The following is a 23,023-nucleotide window of genomic DNA, read 5'->3' as shown; positions in this document are numbered from 1 at the left end:
TCCCTCATGGATGCTAGTTTGAATCCCAGATGCTTCACCTCTGATCCAGCTCTCTGCTATGACCTGGGAAAGCAGTGGAAGATGGTCCAAGTGCTTGGGCCCCTGCACCCATGTGGGAGACCTGGAAGAATCTCCAGGTTCCTGGCTTAAGATTGGCTCAACCCTGGCCATTGCAGCCAATTTGGAGTGAACCAGTGATGCAAGACCTCTCTTTCTCTCTGTCTCTGTCTCTCTCTCTCTCTCTCTCTTCCTCTGCCTCTCTGTAACTCTGCCTTTCAAATAAATAACTAAATCTAAAAAAAAAACAAAACCCTCAAGTGAAGAACATAATTTATTGATTTTATCTTATGGCAGAAAGGGGTTAACTGAGGCAAAAAATAATAATTATCATTTTTAAGTCAAAAATCTGTTACTGATGGTGGTCAGCAAGATTTTAAATAGAGACTGAATCTTAGTTTGACTGTCACTACTAAGATTATTATTGGATAACTTAAAACCCTCAGAACCAGCTGATACAAAAATGGATTTTAAATGATTCTAAAAATCCTGGTACTGAGCTAGTACTAAAAGTGCTTGAAGTCTATAAAGGAGTCAAAGTTACTTGGAGGGAAATTTGATAATGCAAATAATTTAGTGATTTCATTCCTAGGAAAATTCCAAAAAATATCCTTGCACAATGTATGAAATTGTTCCAAGAACCACAATAGATCATTATACCATAGTAGTGAAAGTTTAACAAAAAATATCAATAATTATTACTATAGTCGTCCCAAGTAGCAGAGCAGATTAAGAAATAATCCTGGAAAAACATTGCCTAAGAAAATCATGGATTAGTAAGTGGCAGGCTTTTACCAGAATGAAATAAAATATGCTGATCAAATTTGAATAGACACAGCTATGTATATTTAAATTATCAAATATACTAGTTTGCTCAAAAATAATAGAGTGATAAAACAGCATGAAACTTAACATGAGTTAAGAGCTTGAAGACCATGCCTTCACCACACCCTTGTGTGACCTCATGCCCCTACCTTATCCAACCTGTATGCCCACCTGCCAATCAGGCTACATAACCACTCCCCTTTGGAAGTGGATAAAAGACCTAGAACATAGTAGGCCAGTCCTTTTTCCCTTATATTCCTTCGTTACCCTGGATCCCCTTGTTACCCCATGCTCTCTCTGCCTTCCCTTTGCTGCCCATGATAAGCTGCTAGTAGCTGCTCATAACCAACTGCTTGCTGCATGTGTCTCTTGGCCTACTGTCTGCTTGGTATGGATCTAGATGTCTCTTTCTCTCTTAGATAGATCCCTCACTTTCTTACACCTTTCTCTCACTGAATAAAAAGCTTACAAAAACTTACCATGTCATCTGGTCTATTTGCACCATTATTCAGAATTTTTCTATGAATTCATGTCAAGAACCCACACAGCTTACTAATTTCAGAAATATTAATATGCAATTCGGCTTCAATGCTTTATGTGTATTTTCTGATTTAATGATTGAAATAATTTAATAATATAGGTATTATTACAATCACCACTATATATCTTGAAATTGAGATACACACAATAAAGTAACTTAAGTAACATCAGTCCAAGAGTCAAGTTTGAAACATATGTTGGTCTGCATTCTCAATGCCATTTTTCAACACCACCTTAAAATTTATCTTTGTCAAAGGAGAACATTTCTAAAAGCTACAAAATGAGGAAGCAGCAAACAGAAAAAATATGCACTCAAACACAGAAAGCCATTAGTATGTTATGTTTTTCTATGCTATTAAAAAAAATGAGGTATAAAGGGCGACCACTTAACAAATAAGAATATATTTTGTACCTTTAATATTCTTAAAGTAAGTCCCATTATAGTGTGATCTATAAAGGTAGGGAAATGATTTTTAAGTAGTGCAATGAATTCTACTTATGTAATGGCATCTTATTATGGTATTTGTAAGTTGGAGGAGGCTACCAGGCTTCTTTGAATATAAAACCTTCAAATTCTAGTAAAGTTTCTCAGGGATGAATTTCCAAGAACTCGTTTCTGTTTTCCTCATTTTGTAGAGGAGGAAAGTGTTCCTATTTTTCTATTTTACCTGCTCATATTCCGATGCAAGGCAGGCAAACCCCTGCCCTCTGGCTGAATCTGCCTAGTTTTCTACATGTATTTTCTATTTATGTAAATAAAGTTTTATTGGATTCCAATCACACTCAATATATGAATATTGTCTGTGGTTTATCTCCTGCCTCTGTGATGTAGGAGGATTTCTAAAATCCCCATAGGTTCATAGTTGGAACTGATTCCTATTACAAAAGACAGAAGAAGAAACAAGTTTATTGAAATGCGTATTTTACATATACATAGGAGAAACCCTAAGAATGAGTACCTCTTAAAGTGTTGGCTGTGAATTCTAATTTAAATATCATGTTTAACAGAGAACAACAAATTCTCCCAGAAGTGGCAAGACAAAGAAAAAGGATTTTGAGTCTCTAAGGGCAACAACTTAGGGAGAAGACAAAGAAATGGCAGACAAATGTTAGTTAGCAAAGTATGCACACATTGTTTCCCTATCATCTCCAGGCCCATGAAGTTCTAATGCTGTCATCAGTGTTTATGGTCTTCCTGGCACAGAGATGGGCCTAATACCTTTTTGTCTTTATAATACTATGCCCTGCTTTTAGGCAAACAGAGGGCAGAGACTGCCCTGACTGTACATCTTAATTTTCTTTCACTTAACAATCCTTCATATTTTGGAATGGCATATTCTTGTTTCCCAAGATGGCACAGTTGAGTGTCTTTCAAGTGCCAGATATATTATAATGTAGATTATTTTAAAAATAACATCCACTCTTTTAACCCAACAAGAACAAACTTGCAGAAGGAAAACTTTTTTTTTTGTAAAGCAAAAATTCAGAGATTCTTTTGCCTAATACAGTAATAACATGCTAATTACATCTCAAAAGATGGCCCCTGGCTTGTAAAACCATCAAGAGACCTTAACAAACATATATCTCAAAGGGGCAGAGAGGACTTTGTAATTAGAAGCTTTTCAAATAAGTGCTCTGGGTTTTCTAAGGTTTGGGATGAAAGGGAGGTCAGGGTTTAGAATTAGGAAAAAGCATGCCTAGAGTGGAGTGAGCTGACACAAGCCTTAAGGTCAACTTGGTCAAAAGTCATGAGAAGATTGATACAATTATTACGGTTATGATGTCACATATTAAGGAATGGCAAGGACCACCAGAAGCTAAGAGTCAAAACAAGAATACTTTCTTAGAGCTTCCGTGGAGCATGACTCTGCTGACTGTTTGAACTTGGGATTACCTGATCAGGGAGTTAATGCATTTCTGCAATTTTAAGTCACCCAGTTGTGGTGCTTTGTTATGACAGTCCCAGAATTTGAGTTTAGTACAGGTTGCCAGACTTCCTTGTCCATGTAATTGGATGCAGTCCTGGAAATTACTAAAAATAATCTTACTGGAATTAAAATTTTTTAGGACTATCCATGAAATACCAAATCAAATCAACAGAATTATGACCTCTGCTTTTTCATCTTGTTCTTTGAAGCAACAAGTACCATTTATAATGATCAAATTTTGAAGAGTTCTATTATTTATGAATAAAAATAACTGAATTGATACTATGCACTGCACCATTCAAGAAAACAGCCCCACTTAGATTACAATGTGAATGGCATGTTCTGAAAATATTCACAGGTAGAGTGCTGCCCACTTCCTCATTAAGACTTGTGTTCTTCAACATTATGGGAAGCAACACAGCAAATTTACCACTATTACCTCATTTAGAGGTTTATTGTGAGAATTAAATAACAGCATATATGGGTTATGTCATTAATTACATAATCTCCAGGGATCTATCTAATGTAGAATGTATGTAATGACTGTACTTTGCAGGTTTATGAGGATTAAAAGTGAAAGGAAAATTAAATTATGCATTATAACTACACATTATAAAAAGCTATAGTTTTGGGGGCTAGCACAGTGACACAGCAGGTAAAGCTGCTGTCTACAGTGCCAGCATCTCATGTGGGAGCTGGTTCAAGTCCCAGCGGCTCCACTTCCAATCTGGCTCTCTGCTATGGTTTGGGAAAGCAGTAGAAGATGACCCAATTCCTTGGACCCCTGCATCCATGTGGGAGACCTGGAAAAAGCTCCAGGCTCCTGGCTTCAGATAGGCCCAGATCTGGCTGTTGCCATAAATTCCCACCTAGCTCCCTGCTATTGTACCTGTGAGGTGAACAGAAGATGACTCAAGTACTTGGACCCCTGTGCTGATGTAGGAGACTCAGATGAGGCTCTTAGCTCCTGGCTTTGGCCTGGCCCAACCCTGGTTATTGTGACCATCTTGAGAGTGAACCAGGATGACCCCCCCCCCTCTCTCTTTCTCTCTCCTCTCTGTAAATCTTTCTTGCAAATAAGTAAATAAATCTGTTTTAAAGTAATAGATTTATTAAGGATCTAAAATTTGCTGGTACTGTTATAATAGCAATGACTTACAGTGATTCTTCCTCCTAATCTTACTGAAATTATGAAATCATTTCAGTCTCTACAGACTAAAAGTGCTACATGTGTATGTGAAAGGACTCTTCAGTAGCTTCAGCACTTTGTTCACTTCAATTTTACAATCATCAATTCTGAGTGCAAAAATAAATAATATGCATCAACTTTGGCAGAAAAATATGCTGAGAAAAAAGAAGCCAATATATCTAATTATGTAGTGAATAGGCAAATGACCTTGAGAAAGTGAATAATGAACAAATATCAATATAATCATAAATAGTGGACTTTTAAAGACTAGCAAAGAGAGGCCAGTATTGTGACACAGATGATTAAGCTATTGGCATTGCATATTAACGACAATTCAAGTGTGGCTGCTCCACTTATGATCTGGCTCCCCGCCCAGGAAAGTAACAGAAGTGTTTGGGCTCCTACCTGATGGTCCCAGGTATATCGTGGGCTTCTGGCTTTGGGTTGGCCCTGTCCTAGTCATTGCAGAAATCCAGGAGTGAACTAGTGTATGCAAGATCTCTCTCCCTCACTCTCTGTAACAGCCTTTCCAATAAACAAATAATAAATATTTTAAAAACAGAAATGATAAGTTATCTGACCAATGCTATGATTTGGAGTCTTTGTGACATACATATAAGATGTTAAGATATTTTTAGGATTATTTTCTTTGATATATACAGTGGAAATAAATGATCAAGCAAAATTTTGAAAAATTTTCATCTATTTGACTCATATTTCTGATTTTGATGACTATATGAGATTCAAGCATACAAATTTATTTGAGTTACTTCTTTATTTATTTATTTATTCAAAAGTCAAGAGTTACACAAAGAGAGGAGAGGCAGAGAGAGAAAAAGGTCTTCCATCCGATGGTTCACTCCCCAATTGGCTGCAATGGCCAGAGCTGTGCGGATCTGAAGCCAGGAGCCAGGAGCTTCTTCCGGGTTTCCCACGTGGGTGCAGGGGCCCAAGGACTTGGGCCATCTTCTACTGCTTTCCCAGGCCACAGCAGAGAGCTGGATTGGAAGTGGAGCAGCCAGGAATAGAACCAGCGCCCATATGGGATGCCCGTGCATCAGGCCAGGGCGTTAACACACTGCACAGCGCTGGCCCCTTGAGTTACTTCTAAATATTATCCTTATTAAGTATAAGGAATTGAGCTGAGAGGTGGTCTATTGCTAAACATGTCTCAAAGATACAAGGCAAAGCATGTTACTTAATAATGACTAACTCATTTGTACCTGTAAAATTAAGCCTATAGTTAAGCTTTCATAACTTAACAAAAACATAAATATGTATGTACATACTATTATCATAAATCAATTGAAAAAATAAAAATAAAATCCTAGTAGGTCTCATATTATTTATCATTCTTAAGGCATACGTCATTGTCAGTGTCAATTTCTGTTATTTCCTAATGTTTTTATTGAAGTAAAATCTTAGGTTTGCCTCCCATGTCTATTTTATTCTATAAAAATTTGGAATGAAATATTGATCATGCATCTGCCACAGGGTATTTACAAGAAGGCTCCATGTTAATAAGAAAAAAAAACCTCTTACATCAGTTAAGATTTCTAATTAACTATCTAAAATGTCAATAAACTGAATTAACTATGAGAAGAATATCATCATGATGAATGGATTCATAACACTTTGGCAATATTTCTGTTTATACTTTCAGGGTTGTGTACATATATTGTAAAAAAAATCTAGAAGAGGAGTTCAAAGTTCCCAACTGCTGTGGTTTGGATATTAGTTTGATAATCCCCCCCAAATAAAACAATGTGTGTTAAAGGCTCAATTCCCAAATGTTTTATTGTTTAATGGATTGATGTTGATGGGTAATGAATTAAGGGTAGAAACCTAATCCAATTATGATGCCTGAGGGTGGAGTCTTTGCCAAATGGTTGGATTGGAATATGTTGTCATTGAATAAGGTGACTTTTTAAAAAGAGACCATTTGCTTCATGTCTTGCCATGTGATCCTTCCCTCATAATACCTCCGCCATTGCTGTCCAACAGATCAGTGTGGTGTATTTGATCTTGAGCTTGAACATCCAAAATAAACTTGCTTTTTTCATAAGTAGCCTTGCGAGGTTTTGCGTTACAATAAAAAAATGCTGTCTAATACAACACAAAGAATGAGGAATGTTTAAGGAGATGCAAATGCTAATGACCCTGACTTGCTCACAATACATGTAAGAATGTATCAAATTATTTCTCTTTAGCCCCACAGGCATATATATATATATATATATATATATACACACATATGACTAACAAATATAAATAAGTAAATAAATATAAGTATATATAATAGATAGTTTTTTAAAAATTTTTTCTTCCCCCGGACAGAGACATTGTATGATAAGAATCAAGAATAACTCTTTAAAACTTTCATTTTCCTTTGGTTTCTAAGATTCAAACTTTATTTCCACAGAGGAAGAAATTATAGGGTTGGCTGGTAGCTGGTAACCAGGTGTTAGCTATTCACTTTTTTGTTTCTGCCAAAAAGCTGGGAGCAATGAAATGAAATGTCTGTTTTAGGGAGACAACTTACAAATTTCATCACAGGGCAAAACTATCAAAATGAAAAATCTATTTTTAAAAAGTCAAATATCCTTGGGAATATTTAGGCCGTGTAACTTGCTGATGCATACAGATTTGGAATTTGAAGACTTGCTATCCTGTGGCTGAGGATAGATTAAGAGACAAACATAGCCTAACATAGCATTAAAAAAGAATTAAACACAAAGAAGCAATTTAAAAATTGACTTATTGGAATACATTTTACAGAGTATATGAAAAGTTAATTGCTAAAGTATTTGGTAAAATACAAGATCCTTTCATGATAAAAAAAAATCCTTTAAGCAAATTCTATATAGAAGGAAGATATCTCAGCACAACCAATGCTTTATGTTAAAAACCCCCTGGATAGCATGACTGAATAGGAAAAGCTGAAAGCATTTCCAGTAAGATCCAGAACCACACAAGTATGTCCACTTTCAACAGTACTCTTCAATATAGTCTTAGATGTTTTAGCTAGCACCAGTAGGCAAGAAAAAGAAGTCAAAGGGACACAAATTGAAAAGGAAAAGTCAAATTATCCCTGCTTGCAAATGACATGATCCTCTATATAGGGAATCAAATAAACTCCACTAAGAGACCATTGGAACTCATAACGGAGTTTTTTAAATTGTGGGATATAAAATCAACACAAAAAAATCAATAGCAGGGGCCAGCCTTGTAGTGTAGCGGGTAAAGCCGCTGTCTGTGGCGTTCCATATAGGTTTGAGTCTTGGCTGCTCTACTTACTATCCAGCTCCCTGGTAATGCACCTGAGAAAGCAGTGGATGATGGCCCCAGTTCTTGGGCCCCTACACCCACATGGGCGAACAAGAAAAAGCTCCTGGTTTCAGATTGGCCCAGGTGAGGTAGTTGCAGCCATCTGTGGAGTGAACTAGTGGATATGGAAGGTCTTTCTCTCTCTCTGTAGCTCTGACTTGCAAATAAATATTTTTTAAAAAAATAATTAATAACATTTGAATGCAAAAACAATGGAATGGCTGAGAAAGAACTTTTAGGATCAGTCCCATTCACAATAAATTTAAATACTTTGGAATAAACTTATTCAAGGATGTGAAATTTTCTAAAATGAAAAATACAAAACCTTAAGGAAACAAATAGAAGGCACACAAAAAATCTTTAATGTTCATGGGTTGGAAGAATTAATAACATGAAAATGTATATACCACTGCAAACAATATATAGATTCGCTACAATCCCAATCAAAATACCAATGATATTTTTCTCAGATCTAGAAAAAACAATCCTCAAATTAATATGGAAACACATATTAAAACACATATTTTAGGCCTGAAAAGCTAAAGAAATCTTAAAGAAGAAAAGCCAAGTGCCAGATCAGAACACACTAAAGGGCAGTGATAATCAAAATAGCCAGATACTGGCACAAAAATAGACACGTGGACCACTGGAACAGAATCGGTACCCCAGAAATTAATCCACACATCCACAACCAATCTTTGACAGACAAGTTAAAATCACACTCTGGGGAAAGGACAATCTCTTCGGGAAAATTGGATTTACACATGAAGATGTATGAAAGCAGACACCTACCTTACACAACAAACAAAAAACAACTCACAGTGAATCAAGGAGCTGATCTATGACCTGATACCATCAATTTACTAGAGAGCCACATAAGAGAAACACGAAAATATTTTAGCACAGGCAAAGATTTCTCAGATAAGACCCAAAATACAATCAATAAAGGCAAAAAAAGATGGGAATACATCAAGCTAAGGAGCTTCTGCCCAGCAAAGATACACTCAACAAAGTGACAGGCAACAGACAGAATGGGAGAAAATATTTGCAAACTAAGCCTCTGATAAAGGATTAATATCTGCAATATATAAGGGTTCTAGAAACTCAACAACAACAAAAAAACCAAATATCCTAGTTTTGAATGGGTGAAGGACATAGCCAGGCATTTTTTTCAAAGAATAAAATACAAGTGGCCAACAAATACATGAAAAAAAAAATACTCAGGATCACTAGCATCATGGAAACACAAACAAAAGCCACAATGAGATTTTATCTCACTACAGTTAGAATGGCTATCTTCAAAAATTCCCAAAACAGCAAGTACTGGTGAGGATTTGGAGAAGCTGGGGCCCTAATGCCCTGTTGATAGAAATATAAACTGGAAAAAACTTCGTGGAAAACAGTATGGAGATTCATCAGCAATCTGGAAATAGATCCTCCATATGATACAGCCATCTCACTTCTGGGAATAGAATTAGATGAAATGAAATCATAATTTGAAAGAGTTATGTGTACTCCATGTTTATAGCAGCTCAATTCACAATGATAAGATTTGGAATCAACCCAGATGTCCATCATCTGATGACTGAATAAAGAAAATACGGTATATATGCATGACAAATGTTACCCAGCCATAAATAATGAAATTCCATCCAAGTATTATTGAGCCAAAACCCAGCTTAGCTTCCAAGATCAATTGAGATTGGCTTTGTTCAGGGTGGATCCTTTTCTGGAACAGTGGTTTTTCTGCATACTTCTTATTGAATTCCTTATTTGGTGGAGGGTTAAGCTTGTGATTATAAAATAAACAAAGCATGTCCTTGTAAAACTTAAAAGGAAGAATAAAAAAGGAAGGAAGAGAGAAGTTGGGTACATTGCTGGGAGGGAAGGTAGAATGGGAAGTAGCACTATGCTTTTAGCTTGTATATATGAAATACATGAAATTTGTTCACTTTATTTGCATAAAAAACTTACAAATAAGATAAAAAAGAAAAAAATTTAAAAAGGAAAGGCTGGAGGAAGGAGGAATACATCATAGTATTCTTCAAATTGTATCTAAGAAATCTACTCTCTATATATTAACAAAAATGTAATAAAAATAAAAAAGAAATAAGAGAGATTGGCATGCATCTGATATGAATTCTAAAAGGAAGGAATAGAGAGGATAAAAAATATTAAACAGATAGTGACCAAGAAAGCTGCCAAGCTTTCTGATGAAATAAGTCATTCAATTTTTGAATCATAGTAAACCTTAGGAAATATTTTAAGAATATCCCCCCAAAATTAAATTCTGTCTTTTGCACCAAAATGGATGTAAGTGGAATCCACTAAGCTTAGTGAGATAAACCCAACTGCAAAAAATGAGTATCACATTTTCCCTGATTCATTACTAATATAGAGTACAAAAAAACCTTAATATATATGAGAAAAATTGACATCTTATGATTTGATTATTGTTTATAATCTTTGCCTATCTCCTGTAGAACAGTGGTCTTTCTATTTTTTGCTTGTAAAATTCATTATTTAGAAGAACATTAAGCCTCTGATTATGAAGTAAGTTAAAAGTATGTAAAACTAGAAGAATAAAAAAGGAAGAAGGGAGTGAAAATATTATTACATATTTAGAAAATATCTATGAAATCTGTTATCTTTGTATTTTTTATTTTTATTTATTTTTTTATTTGACAGGTAGAATCATAGATAGTGACAGAGGCAAATGTCTTCCTTCCATTGGTTCACTCCCCAAATGGCCGCTATGGCCAGCACTGCGCCGATCCGAAGTGAGGAGCCAAGTGTTTCCTCCTGGTCTCCCATGTGGGTGCAGGGACCCAAGCACTTGGGCCATTCTCCATTGCCCTCCCGGGCCACAGTAGAGAGTTGGACTGGAATAGGAGCAACCAGAACTAGAACCTGGCGCCCATATGGGATGCAGTCGCCATAGGTGGAGGATTAACCAAGTGAGCCATGGCGCAGGCCCCTCTTACCTTTATATTAATAAATAAAAATGTAAATAAAAAAAACCTTTCCAAAGATTTTTTCATGTAGTTTCAGAAAGAGCCTTGCCATGAAATTCTCAAACGTCAGTTTATTACCAGTTTTGGCCATCAGCAGATGTCTTTATAAACACAGTGGTATGTTTATATAAGTCAATTATTAGAAAGAAATAATTAAATTCACAACATATTGAATCTCAATTTTGTCCTTTTGGTTTTAAATTCCAAGTGAAATGAACAATTGATATTTTATAATAACTCTTCTTTTTTCTTGTTTTTTTTTTTTTTAACTTTTATTTAATAAATATAAATTTCCAAAGTACAACTTTTGGATTACAGTGGCTTTTTTCCCCCCATACCTTCCCTCCCACCCACAACCATCCCATCTCCCTCTCCCATCCCATTCATATCAAGATTCATATACAGATCATTATATATTATTTATATATACAGAAGATCAATTTAGTATATACTAAGTAAAGATTTCAACAGTTTGCACCCACACAAACACACAAAGTATAGAGTACTGTTTGAGTACTAGTTATACGTGAATTCACATAGTACAACACATTAAGGACAGAGATCCTACATGGGGAGTAAGTGCACAGTGACTCCTGTTGTTGATTTAACAATTGACACTCTTGTTTATGGCTCTTGTCATGAGTTGCCAAGGCTATGGAAGCCTTTTGAGTTTGCCAATTCTGATCTTATTTAGACAAGTTCATAGTCAAAGTAGAAGTTCTCTCCTCCCTTCAGAGAAAGGTACCTCCTTCTTTGATGGCCCATTCTTTCCACTGGGATCTCACTCACAGAGATCTTTCATTTAGGTCTTTTTTTTTTGCCAGAGTGTCTTGGCTTTCCATGCCTGAAATACTGTCATGGGCTTTTTAGCCGGATCCAAATGACTTAAGGGCTGATTCTGAGGCCAGAATGCTGTATACTAACTCTTCTTATTTAGTCTTATTAAAAAACAATTGATCCAATGTATCATACATCACATTACATTTTGATTCTTTTTAGTTAGTCAACCATTGAAGTTGGGTATGTATATGCCATTATTCTTTTTGATAATTATTCACTGAGCAAACATTTGATCTAATAATTAAGATGCTGGTTAGGAAGCCCACATCCCATACCAGAATGCCTGGATTTGATACCCAGGTTCAGTTAATCACTACAGCTTCCTGATAATTCATACCCTGAGAGGCACCAATGAAGATTCAAGTAATCAGCTTCCTGCCACCCACTTAGAAAACCTGGATTAAGTTCTTATTTATGGCTTCAGTTCCTGTTGGATCATTGCAGGCATTTAGGGAATGATCCAGTGGATGGGATTTTTCTCTCTCTCCTACTTTTTATCTAAAGTAAATAAATTTTCAACAACTTATTCACAGAAATTATATATATATATATCAAGTATTAAAAGAAAAAATTAAGTTAAGGACTTGTCATTTGGATAATATTCTGAAATTGCTATCATTGTCAAACAGTACTTGGTAATTGAAACATATTTGCATTCTTTTTTATCAAACCAGTGTCATCAAAGAAGCTGTATCTGATATATGGCTTCTGTGAAATGCTTTTTTTCATGAAGAATGAAGGATTTATAAGGCAATAATATTATCATTTTCTCAGTTTTTGGTATCTGTACAATAACATTTATGGCATGAACTGTGCACCAAGGATCAAAGCACAAATATGCCTGGTAAACATGTAAAGACTAAGCCAACAACTGACCTGGACTTCATTAGGGCTGAAATCAATATTAGAATGTAGGCAATTATATATATTTCCAGAGAGAATGCTACTGTTGAGCCAAGAACATATGTTAATTCATTTGATAGCCTAGATCAATAAATAAAATACTCATTGACAGTCTGTGCAGTGCTCTGGTGTTTTAGCTGTAGCTTTTCTGCATTTATATAAATAATATTATTTTCTTCTATTACTTTAATGGGAATACCAATGTATTATATTTGTCTTCTTGTACATACAGTGATGAATCTTTGGCGTGTTGCAAATCTAATATTTGCAGTCTACTAGACTACTCAATTTGAACATCCCAATGCAAGACTGAACGTAGCACATATAAAACGGAATTAACTATAGTACCCATTCTTACAAATATATCTCTTTTGAGTCTTATTCCATTACTAGATATATTATTACTGTCATATTATTTAGACACATTTGATTAATACCTGCCTGTCTTCTCCTAAGCTTCTCACAGCCTCTTACACACACACCACACCTATTACCTCATACTTAATTACCTTAAGGTGAATGACAACTGCTTTCAAAACATCTAGATTGATAGAGAATGTAGTGAAATGAGTCATTGACACTCAGTGGACCTGGACACAAGATAGTTCTGGGAAACGTAATTCAGAGAACAATGACATTATTCAGGCAATTTACTTATTCCCTATCATCATTCTCCCCCTGCTCTTGCAGCAGAAAACTTACAGAGGCACACATCACACAGACAAAAACATATCCACACATATCTACATTCACTCACATGGACACACAATTAAATGAGAATTAATCCATGCCTGTGTTTTATTCATATATACAACAACTAGGAGTATCTACCATGTGCCAGGTACTAAGCTGATGGCATATGAGCTCTTTTAAAGCAATATTGATGGTAATATAATGTATCTTACTCTGGCATGATCTATGAGGTAAACAAAATCAAATAGTCAAATAAATAAGATTTCAAATTGTCACATTGTTTTCAAATAAATCGGCAGATATAGATAGTGATGTAGAGATAAGATGGTTACCTTCAACTTAGATTCTGCCTAAGTTACCATTAAGGGGATATTTGAAAAGTGAAAGAAATAATCCAAGAAAAGAATGAGAAATAAGCAATTTATGCAATAAATTTCTGCCACAGATATGAGCTTAGCATGCTTTCTAAAAAAATGATAAAATGGAACTATGGTGTGATTTTCCACAGAAGGGTGTGTGTGTGTGTGTGTGTGTGTATGTGTATCTTAATATTTTCTTTCTTTTTTTTCTTTCTTTTTTTTTTTTTTGGACAGGCAGAGTGGACAGTGAGAGAGAGAGACAGAGAGAAAGGTCTTCCTTTGCCGTTGGTTCACCCTCCAATGGCCGCCGCGGCCGGAGCGCTGTGTCTGGCACACTGCGCTGATCCGAAGGCAGGAGCCAGGTACTTATCCTGGTCTCCCATGGGGTGCAGGGCCCAAGTACTTGGGCCATCCTCTACTGCACTCCCGGGCCATAGCAGAGAGCTGGCCTGGAAGAGGGGCAACCGGGACAGAATCCGGCGCCCTGACCGGGACTAGAACCCGGTGTGCTGGCGCCGCAAGGCGGAGAATTAGCCTAGTGAGCCTTGGCGCCGGTTTTTAATATTTTCTTACAAGGATAACAATTATATTGCATTAAGGGTTCACCCATATGACCTTGATTTGTGTGGACTGTCTCTTTAAATTCCCTATATTAAATATACAGTCGTGCAGGCGCCGCTAACCCTCTGCCTTGCGGCGCCAGCACATGGGGTTCTAGTCCCGGTCGGGGCGCCGGATTCTGTCCCGGTTGCCCCTCTTCCAGGCCAGCTCTCTGCTGTGGCCAGGGAGTCAGTGGAGGATGGCCCAAGTACTTGGGCCCTGCACCCCATGGGAGACCAGCAGAAGTACCCTGGCTCCTGGCTTCGGATCAGCGTGGTGCGCCGGCCGCAGCGTGCCGGTTGCGGCGGCCATTGGAGGGTGAACCAATGGCAAAGGAAGACCTTTCTCTCTGTCTCTCTCTCTCACTGTCCACTCTGCCTGTCAAAAAATATATATATATACATATATATATATATATATATATATACACAGTCGTATTCTAACTGTTAGGGGTTAGAACTTCAGCATCTGTATCTTAAGGAGGTACTAAAGTGCCAAAACAATATTTGTCAATATGTATATATGATGTCTATAGAAAGTATGAGTTCAAGTATGCATGTGTATGTAGTGTTTTATGAATGTCAGAGGAAATAAGTATATTTATGTCTATGAGAGGGTGTTCCAAAACTTCATGAAATAATTGAATGACAAGATATTTCAGGGGCCAGCATTGTGATGTAGCGGTAAAGACATTTCCTGTGATGACAGCATCCCATATGAGTGCCTGCTCATGTCTAGTCTACTCCAGTTCCAGGACAGCTCCCTTTTAACAGTCTGGGAAAAGTAATGAAAGACAGTCCAAATGTCTGGGGCCCTGCCACCCACGGGGGAGACCTGGATGAAATTCCTGGCTCCTAGATTCAACCTGGCTGTTGCAGCCATCTGCTGAACAAACCAGTAGATGAAAGATATTCTCTCTCTCTCTGCTTATCTCTGACTTCCAAAATAAATAAATAAATTTTATAAAAACGATAATACAAGGGCAGGAGTTGGGCCTAGAGGTTAACACTTTTGGTAAGAAGCTCACATCCTCTACTGGAGTAACTATGTTCAAGTGTCAGTTCTGTTCCCAATTCCAGCTTCCTTATGACATTAGACCTTGAGAAGCAACAGGTGATGGCTCAAATAGTTGGATCCTGCCACCCCATGGGAGACTTGATTTGCATTCCTAGATCTCATTTCTGACTCAGCCAGCCTAACCCAGTCTGGTCATTGTGGGTATTTAGGGGAGTGAACAGGTGGATGTGAGCTGTGTCTGTCTCTCTTTTTCTCTCTGCCTCTCAAAAAAAGACAATTTTTCTATGAACTTTCAGAAGTCCTTGTGTATTTTTATATATAAATATACATGTGCATGAGGAAGTATGCATATGTTTATTCCTTAGTGTATGAGTATGTATGCCAACTTTCAACAGCAAAATATGAGGTTAAGGAGACATATAAAGCTTCTGTGATATAATCCAGGACTCTATATATTAAAAGAGCTATCTAAATGACCCATACATAGTAGTTTGGGAAAAACTAGGATTCTAGGATTCTAAATTAGAGGTAGAAGACTAAATCTTTGATAGGGTGTAAGAGTTGTGGAACTTTCTCCATTAAAAGGGAGACTAGGAGAAAATGAGTGAAGAATATATAGGGTTTTGTGTTTGGAGGTGATAAGGTAAGCCATCTCTCATTATCTGTCTTGCACTTTCAACATGAATAATGCAATGCCGTAATCATACATGGGGGATGAGAGGAAGAACATTGAGAGCTATTTAGAACAAATGATAAAAGAAGATACCATTTTGAGAGGAGTAGGAAAGCAATTGTGAGGGTAAAACTTAGTCAATGAGAATCACTATAAAATAGTTGATGTCCATTTAAGATCACAAAGTTATAAATGGAACTAGTACTCCAGCAAATTTTAGAGGATGTGTGCTAGATTGGTGTTTTCTGAGGAGAAGAAAGTGAAAGGTGAGAGAAACAAGATCAGGGGACTATTAACAAAGAGGTAATGATATTAATGAGCTTTAAGATTTCTATAAGAAATCAAGAAAATTAAAACCAAGCTATTTGGGAGTTAACTTTGCAATCCCTCTCTCCATATCTGTGGTACCTTATAGCCATGATATTCTGAAATTATATTTATGAACCAATTGGTCAAGTGCCTCTAGATTCTTTACCCAGGTATTATTCAAAATATACTTGTCTTTACCTCATTGTGAAGTACCAATAGATTTCAATTTATAGTTCTTTATTTTGGAATCAGCTATGTACTCTGTGTCTACAGTTTTTTTCCTAAAGTAGTTCCCGTACATGTGTGGGGCCCACAAACAGAAACACAAAATTAAGGAAAAGGGAAAAAAGGAAAGGGAAGGCCTATTCAAATTTAGATAAGAATAATTAATTAACATTAATTTTACTATTACTCTGTTCTTGCCACTGTACAAAATGGACCTACCTATGTGATAGTAATATTTTTTTCCATAAGGGCATGAATAATTGTTAGAGAGTTCAATTAATTTGCAAAGTTAGCATATCTAGCAAGCCACAGGTAAAACTTGATTTTAGACTATTTAAAATCTAAACACTTTTCAGTATTTTTCTACTATTTCCTAGTAACAAGCACAAATCTATACACTTAAACATGAAAATAATATAAAAACCCACCTCTACCTTTATATAGTGCTACTTTATAATATTTCATACTATATTCTGTACACATAAATTTAATGTGATTCACTACAGGAATAAATCATTCTTTCAAATAAATATTCATACCAAGTTAATATTTTCCTGGCTTGCTTATTCTGAGTACTAGAATCAGATAAGCCTTTCTGTCATCACATATCAGCCTAAAATAATTTATTTGGTGGCCTTTGAGAAATTTAACACAGAAAAAAGGAATTGCATCACAATGATAGATAATAGCTTATACAATGAGGATTATATATATTTTTTGATATAGGTAATCATTTAATTGCATGCAAATGATACATAGCAGGGTTTCTATATAATATTTTAATTGTATATAAATCAGTTTTTGGAGAAACTTTGTCTTGATATGGGTCCCTACTCAATTGGAAGTCCTAAAATTTATTTTTCTGTGTCATACAGTTAGTTTTCCCTGCAGTCAATTTATTTTATTTTTATTTGCAGTACATTTTTTGGAACATTTTCTGATTAAGTCTGTGCAAGGGAAGCCAAGCAGGGACGTCTTCTGTTTATAATTTGCATAAAATACAATCTTAAATGATGATATTTGAAGGTTGCTTCATTTTAGGAAAGCATTCAAAGGACCTTTCACTATTTAATTGGTTAGTCACAGAATTGCTTTCCTCTTGGTTAAGTTTCCTGTCTATTTTTCACTTTTAAAAAACATAAATAAAAACACATCCTTATCAGGCTGAATTAGTGTCAACTGTGCAATTCTCTCCTCCTCTTTAACTCCTTCTTCCTTCTCCTACTCCTTCATTATGATATATATATATATATATGATATGATATATATGTATATGTATGTATATATATAGAATTATTAAGTATGCTTTTTCAATCAGAATATTGAAAAATCATAGTGAAATCATAGCACGATTAGGATGGATTAGAAATTTCATTATAAAGCTGTGTGAGTTGGGTAAGCAATTCCCAAGCCTGAAAGGTAAATTGTGAAGCAGGTTGGACCATGAGAGGCATCATTTGAAATCAATCTAATTGCTGGAAATATCAGAGAATGATGATGCTGACGAGGGGAAAATGAGAGCAAGTCCAGCAGCTTTTTGAATTTCTCCTTAGAAAAAGCCTAAGGCTTTTTTATTGACCTAGAAATTAGGTAAACTCTCCTCATCTCTTGCACTCACCATAACTTATCTTTTTATTAGTTTAAAGCAACTCATTTCTTAAAAAATATTTATTTATTGGAAAGAAAGAGGGAAAGAGAGAGAGAGAGAGCGAGCGAGCTTCTGTTCTCTGTTTCACTCCACCAAATGTCCACAACAGCTGAGGCTGGGCCAGGCTGAAGCCAGGAGCCAAAAATTCCATTCAAGTGTCCCACATGGGTGACAGTAATTGAGGTACTTGAGCCATCTTCTGCCACATCCAGATATTTAAGCAGGGAGTTGGATTAGAAATGCAGTAGCTTAGACTCAAATCAGTGCTCTGATATGGGATGCAGACATCCCACGTACTGGCTTAAACCTCAACATCAAAATGTCTGCCCTTAAATTTGCTTATTTTGGATTATAATCACATCTGCAAAAATTGCTTCAAAGCATCTCCTAGATTAGTACCTGTTGAATAACAGGAGAAAGGGTATGTGTGCTACAAATTGATAACTATTCTGTTTTATTCTTCAACTCTCTTTAAAGAATGTTCCTTGTAGTCCAACTCAAGAGGAATGCTACTAGAAGGGACATCTTGGAGACTATCTTTCAGCCTAGCCACACTGACATCAAAATCTATCATGAGGTTGCCCAGCACAATGGTGTAGCAGAGTAAGCCTCTGGCTGCGGTGTTGGCATCCCATGTGGGTGCCAGTTTGAATCCTGGCTGCACCACTTTGGATCCAGGTCCATGCTAACATCTGGAAAAGTAACAGAAGATGACCCACACCGGGCCCCTGCACTTATGGGAGACCCAGGTGAAGCTCCTGGTTCCTGACCAGCCCAGCTTTGTTGGGGAGTGAACCAGCAATCAGATGATCTCTTTTTGTCTCTCCCTCTCTCTCTATAACTCTGCCTCAGATAAATTTAAAAAACTTTAATAATGAATGAATGAATGAATTAAATAACTAAAAGCTATCATGATTAGAATTTGAAGTCCTCAAATCCAACTCAGTTGTTCAAAAAGAGTATATAGGATTTGGAATTGTATTCCAGAATCAAAGAACTGTGACTAGCTTTATTAATGTTAACTGAAGAAACAGCAAATACGCATTCACAGGCATGCTAAGGTGCATGGATAGCTTTTGGTCTTCTCTCCAATGACTGCTTTGCTCCTCCCTTTCCTATACCATTTTACTTACTAATACTGCAATATGACTGTTTCTGGTTCAATGAGAAGAAAGAAAAATGATTGGAGAGTATTTCTAGGATTATTGTTGTTTTCTCTGCTTTATTTAGCACGAATATTCTTGTTTATTTTTTCTTTAAACACAACCATGAAAGCAGGATTTGTAATAGCTACAATGAGTCCATCATGGGATGTTGATAATAATTACAGTGATTTCATCTCTGGCATTGCTGAGATATTAATCTTCCTTCCTATCTGAATATATTAAACCAAATTTAAAATCCAGCATAGTCAGTTTTGCTTGCTATTTGTTGGTGAATAAATTCTTAGTCATACTATATTCATATTATTTTGTCTAGAAATCTACCTTTTGACAATATTTAAGAGAACTAACCTGACAAATGTACACATACATGTAGTGCACAATGTTGTAGATATAATCGTTTATAGAAGGAAACATGGAAATCAATGCATAACTCCTAATACACTGAGATTGGCTAACTAAATTAAATTCTATCCACCATATGAAGGGTGTGCTGAAAGTTTAAATAATTTCACCACAGTAGTAACTTGTAAATAATTGAACCTGCTTTCAAGCAGAGAACTTTAACTTTAGAATATACGGTCTTCACATTCACAGTAACCTGCTTTTCATAGATTGCTTAATTTTGGAATATTTTATGAGAAAATATTAACTGCAAAATTATATGATAAAATCATATTTGTGCAATCTTAGAAATGACATAATTTGCATCATCAATAAATATATTCACTTTGTGCATACATGAAATTAAATATGTATTGTTGATAGATTCTATTTTTTAAAGATAAATTGTATAAACTTTGAAATTCTGTTGTAGGGCACTTGGTTTTTGAATTTAATGTTATTGCCAAATTTTAAAATTTGCATTAACCTCTTGCCTGAAGGGACAAGCTCAAATAATATTTTAACAGAAAAGATAAAAAATAGTTCTTATAGATTGATCAAATCAATTTGTAAATATATCAGTCACATCAAAATATTTTCTATAGTTATAACAAAATCAGTCAGCAAGTTCAACTTTATGAGAAATATAGTATGTTAACAAACACAGTTTTTGAGAAGAAACTTGGGGAGACTTAAAAACATCTATATTTTAAGTACAGAAATTAGTAATATTTATGTTAATAATTATTAAATGTAATCCTGAAAGTTTCCCGGTTTCTTTATCTATCATTAAATATTTATTTATTTATTTGAGAGATAGGGAGAGCAGGAAGACAGAAAGAAGGAGAGAGGGTGAAAGGAAGAGAGAAAGCGAGAAGTGAGAGGGACAGAGAGAGAAAGAGAGAAAGAGAGCAAGCTCCTGTCCACTGGTCCACTCCCCAACTATCCCTAATAATGTCCAATGCTAGCCAGAACTAATGCTGGAGAACTCAATCCAGGTCTCCCATATAGGTGTCAGAGTACCAAGTATGTGAGACAACACCTGCTTCCAAGCTGAGATTAGGGGCAAAACTGGTACTCAAACCAAGGCTTTCCAGGATTCAGGAGTTCCACCTTGTGTTTTACCTACGATTCCAAACTTTAGCTGCTGAAAGTCCTCCTTGGAATCCTTTATTCTGTGATAACAAGTCACAGAGCAAGTATGCAATTTGTGGTAACTCAGGTTTAAAAATTCTCAAAATGTATATTTTTTTCCTGATAAACAAAGGATTATATATAACACGGTATTTTGCATTCTCCAATTAACATGTACCTACGACATTTTTATTGAAAATTTATCGTTAGGTAATTTGTCAGTGAAGGAGGATGTCTGACCTAGAAGATAAGACACCTATGTCCTGCATCTCAGTGCCCACATTCTAGCTCCTGATTCCAGAATCTTGATAATGCAGACCCTGGGAGGGAGCAGTAATGGCTGAAGTATCATGTTCTTCCCATCCACAAAGAGACCTAATTGAACTTCCAGCTCCTAGCTCTTTCACTGTCCCAACCTTGGCTATCTTGGATATTTGGGAAGTGAGCCAGTACATTTTTCTCTACTCTGCATCTCAAATAAATAAATAAAATTTAAGCTTAAGACAATATTATCAATTACATTTTATTTTTTAATCCACATGTAATAAAGCCTACTTACTACAACAGATTATCCTATGACACGATTTTCCAATCTTAGGTTTCCATTTACATAATTAAGAATAATTTGTTAACATTACTCTTTGAACTGAAATATAAAACAAAACAAAGTCCTTCTACAAAACTCCTCATTTGTATTTCTGATCTCATGCTATTATACTCTAGTGCCTACCTGTTTACAGCTCTTCCACGTCTATTAGAATGAGAAATCAAACAGCTACCAGTGTATTCTGTATCTCTCTGTGGGATAAAGTCTTATAAATAATAGGATTTTATACTCATTTTACAAATTATTGATGAAGTAAATGACATTTAATATATGTACTCGGAAGTACTTTCTTTTAAGATGTTATTTTTCATTACATTTGGAAAAGTACAATTTCTTCCAGCCCAAAAATGTGGGTCATATTGATGTTATTTATGTGTTCTTTTCCTTTTTTCTAACCAAAGTGCCTGCATTTCTTTCCTGTTGAAGTTCACACATTTTCACATTGACATTCCCTACATGCCATGCACCATTGCCAAATTACCATGTCTCAAGTACATATGTAATTTTGAAAAATGTCTTTGTTCTAATCATTATTTTCAATCCATAACATTTCAGTGATACTTATTTAGCCAGTCATTTATCTATGTAAGAATTTCTGGAATATTTTGTTTCTTGATTAAGAAAGAGTTAAACAATTCACCTTAGGAGAAAAAAACAAATGACAGGAAACAAAAGTGAGGATGTGCTGCAACATCTCAACGTTACCACTTCTTTGAAATATTTTTTATATGTTAACTCACATACCAAATAATTTGGTTCATATTTGTAAGGGAGAATCATTCTCCATTCTCTTGAAAAATGATTTGATCAGAGGGCAGAGCCAAGATGGCAGAATAGTGAGGGAGCACACTGATAGTCCAGGAAAAGATAGTTTAATAAAAGTGACTGTTGATGTACAATGTAATACTTTATCCATTTTAGTATTTTTTTTTGTGCTAGTACTATTGGTTGAACTCTGTAATTAACACACAATTGTTCTTAGGTGTTTAAATTTTAACTGAAAAGTGATCCCTGTTAGGAATTTGGAAAACATCATGTTGAGTGAAATAAGCCAATCCCAAAGGGACAAATACCACTTGTTTGCCTTTGATAGGTGACAACTAACTGAGCACCAAAAAGGAAACCTGTTAAAGTGAAATGAACACTATGAGAAACGGTGACTTGATCAGCCCTCACCCTGACTCTTGATGAGCAGCTTAATATGTTATCCCTCTTAGTATTTTTTTTGTTTGTTCTACTTAATACTTTTGGTTGAATACTGTAATCAATACACAATTCTTCTTAAGTGCTGAAACTTAACTGAAAAGTGATCTCTGTTAAATATAAGAGTGGGAATAAGAGAGGGAAGAGATGTGCAATTTGGGACATGCTCAAGCTGACTTGCCTCAAACAGTGGAGTTAGAAACATACCAGGGGATTCGAATTCAATCCCATCGAGGTGGCATGTACCAATGCCATCTCACTAGTCCCAGTGATCAATTTCAGTTCACAATTGATCATAATGATAGGACTAAGAACCAAAGGGATCACATAAAAAAGACTAGTGTCTGCAAATACTAGCTGATAGAATCAAAAAGGGAGAGAATGA

The sequence above is a fragment of the Oryctolagus cuniculus genome, chromosome 9 (assembly GCF_051225735.1).
Source record: "Oryctolagus cuniculus isolate XC-2025 breed Fujian yellow rabbit chromosome 9, ASM5122573v1, whole genome shotgun sequence".
NCBI classification, from domain to species: domain Eukaryota; kingdom Metazoa; phylum Chordata; class Mammalia; order Lagomorpha; family Leporidae; genus Oryctolagus; species Oryctolagus cuniculus.
Note: the sequence above shows the minus strand (reverse complement) of the source record.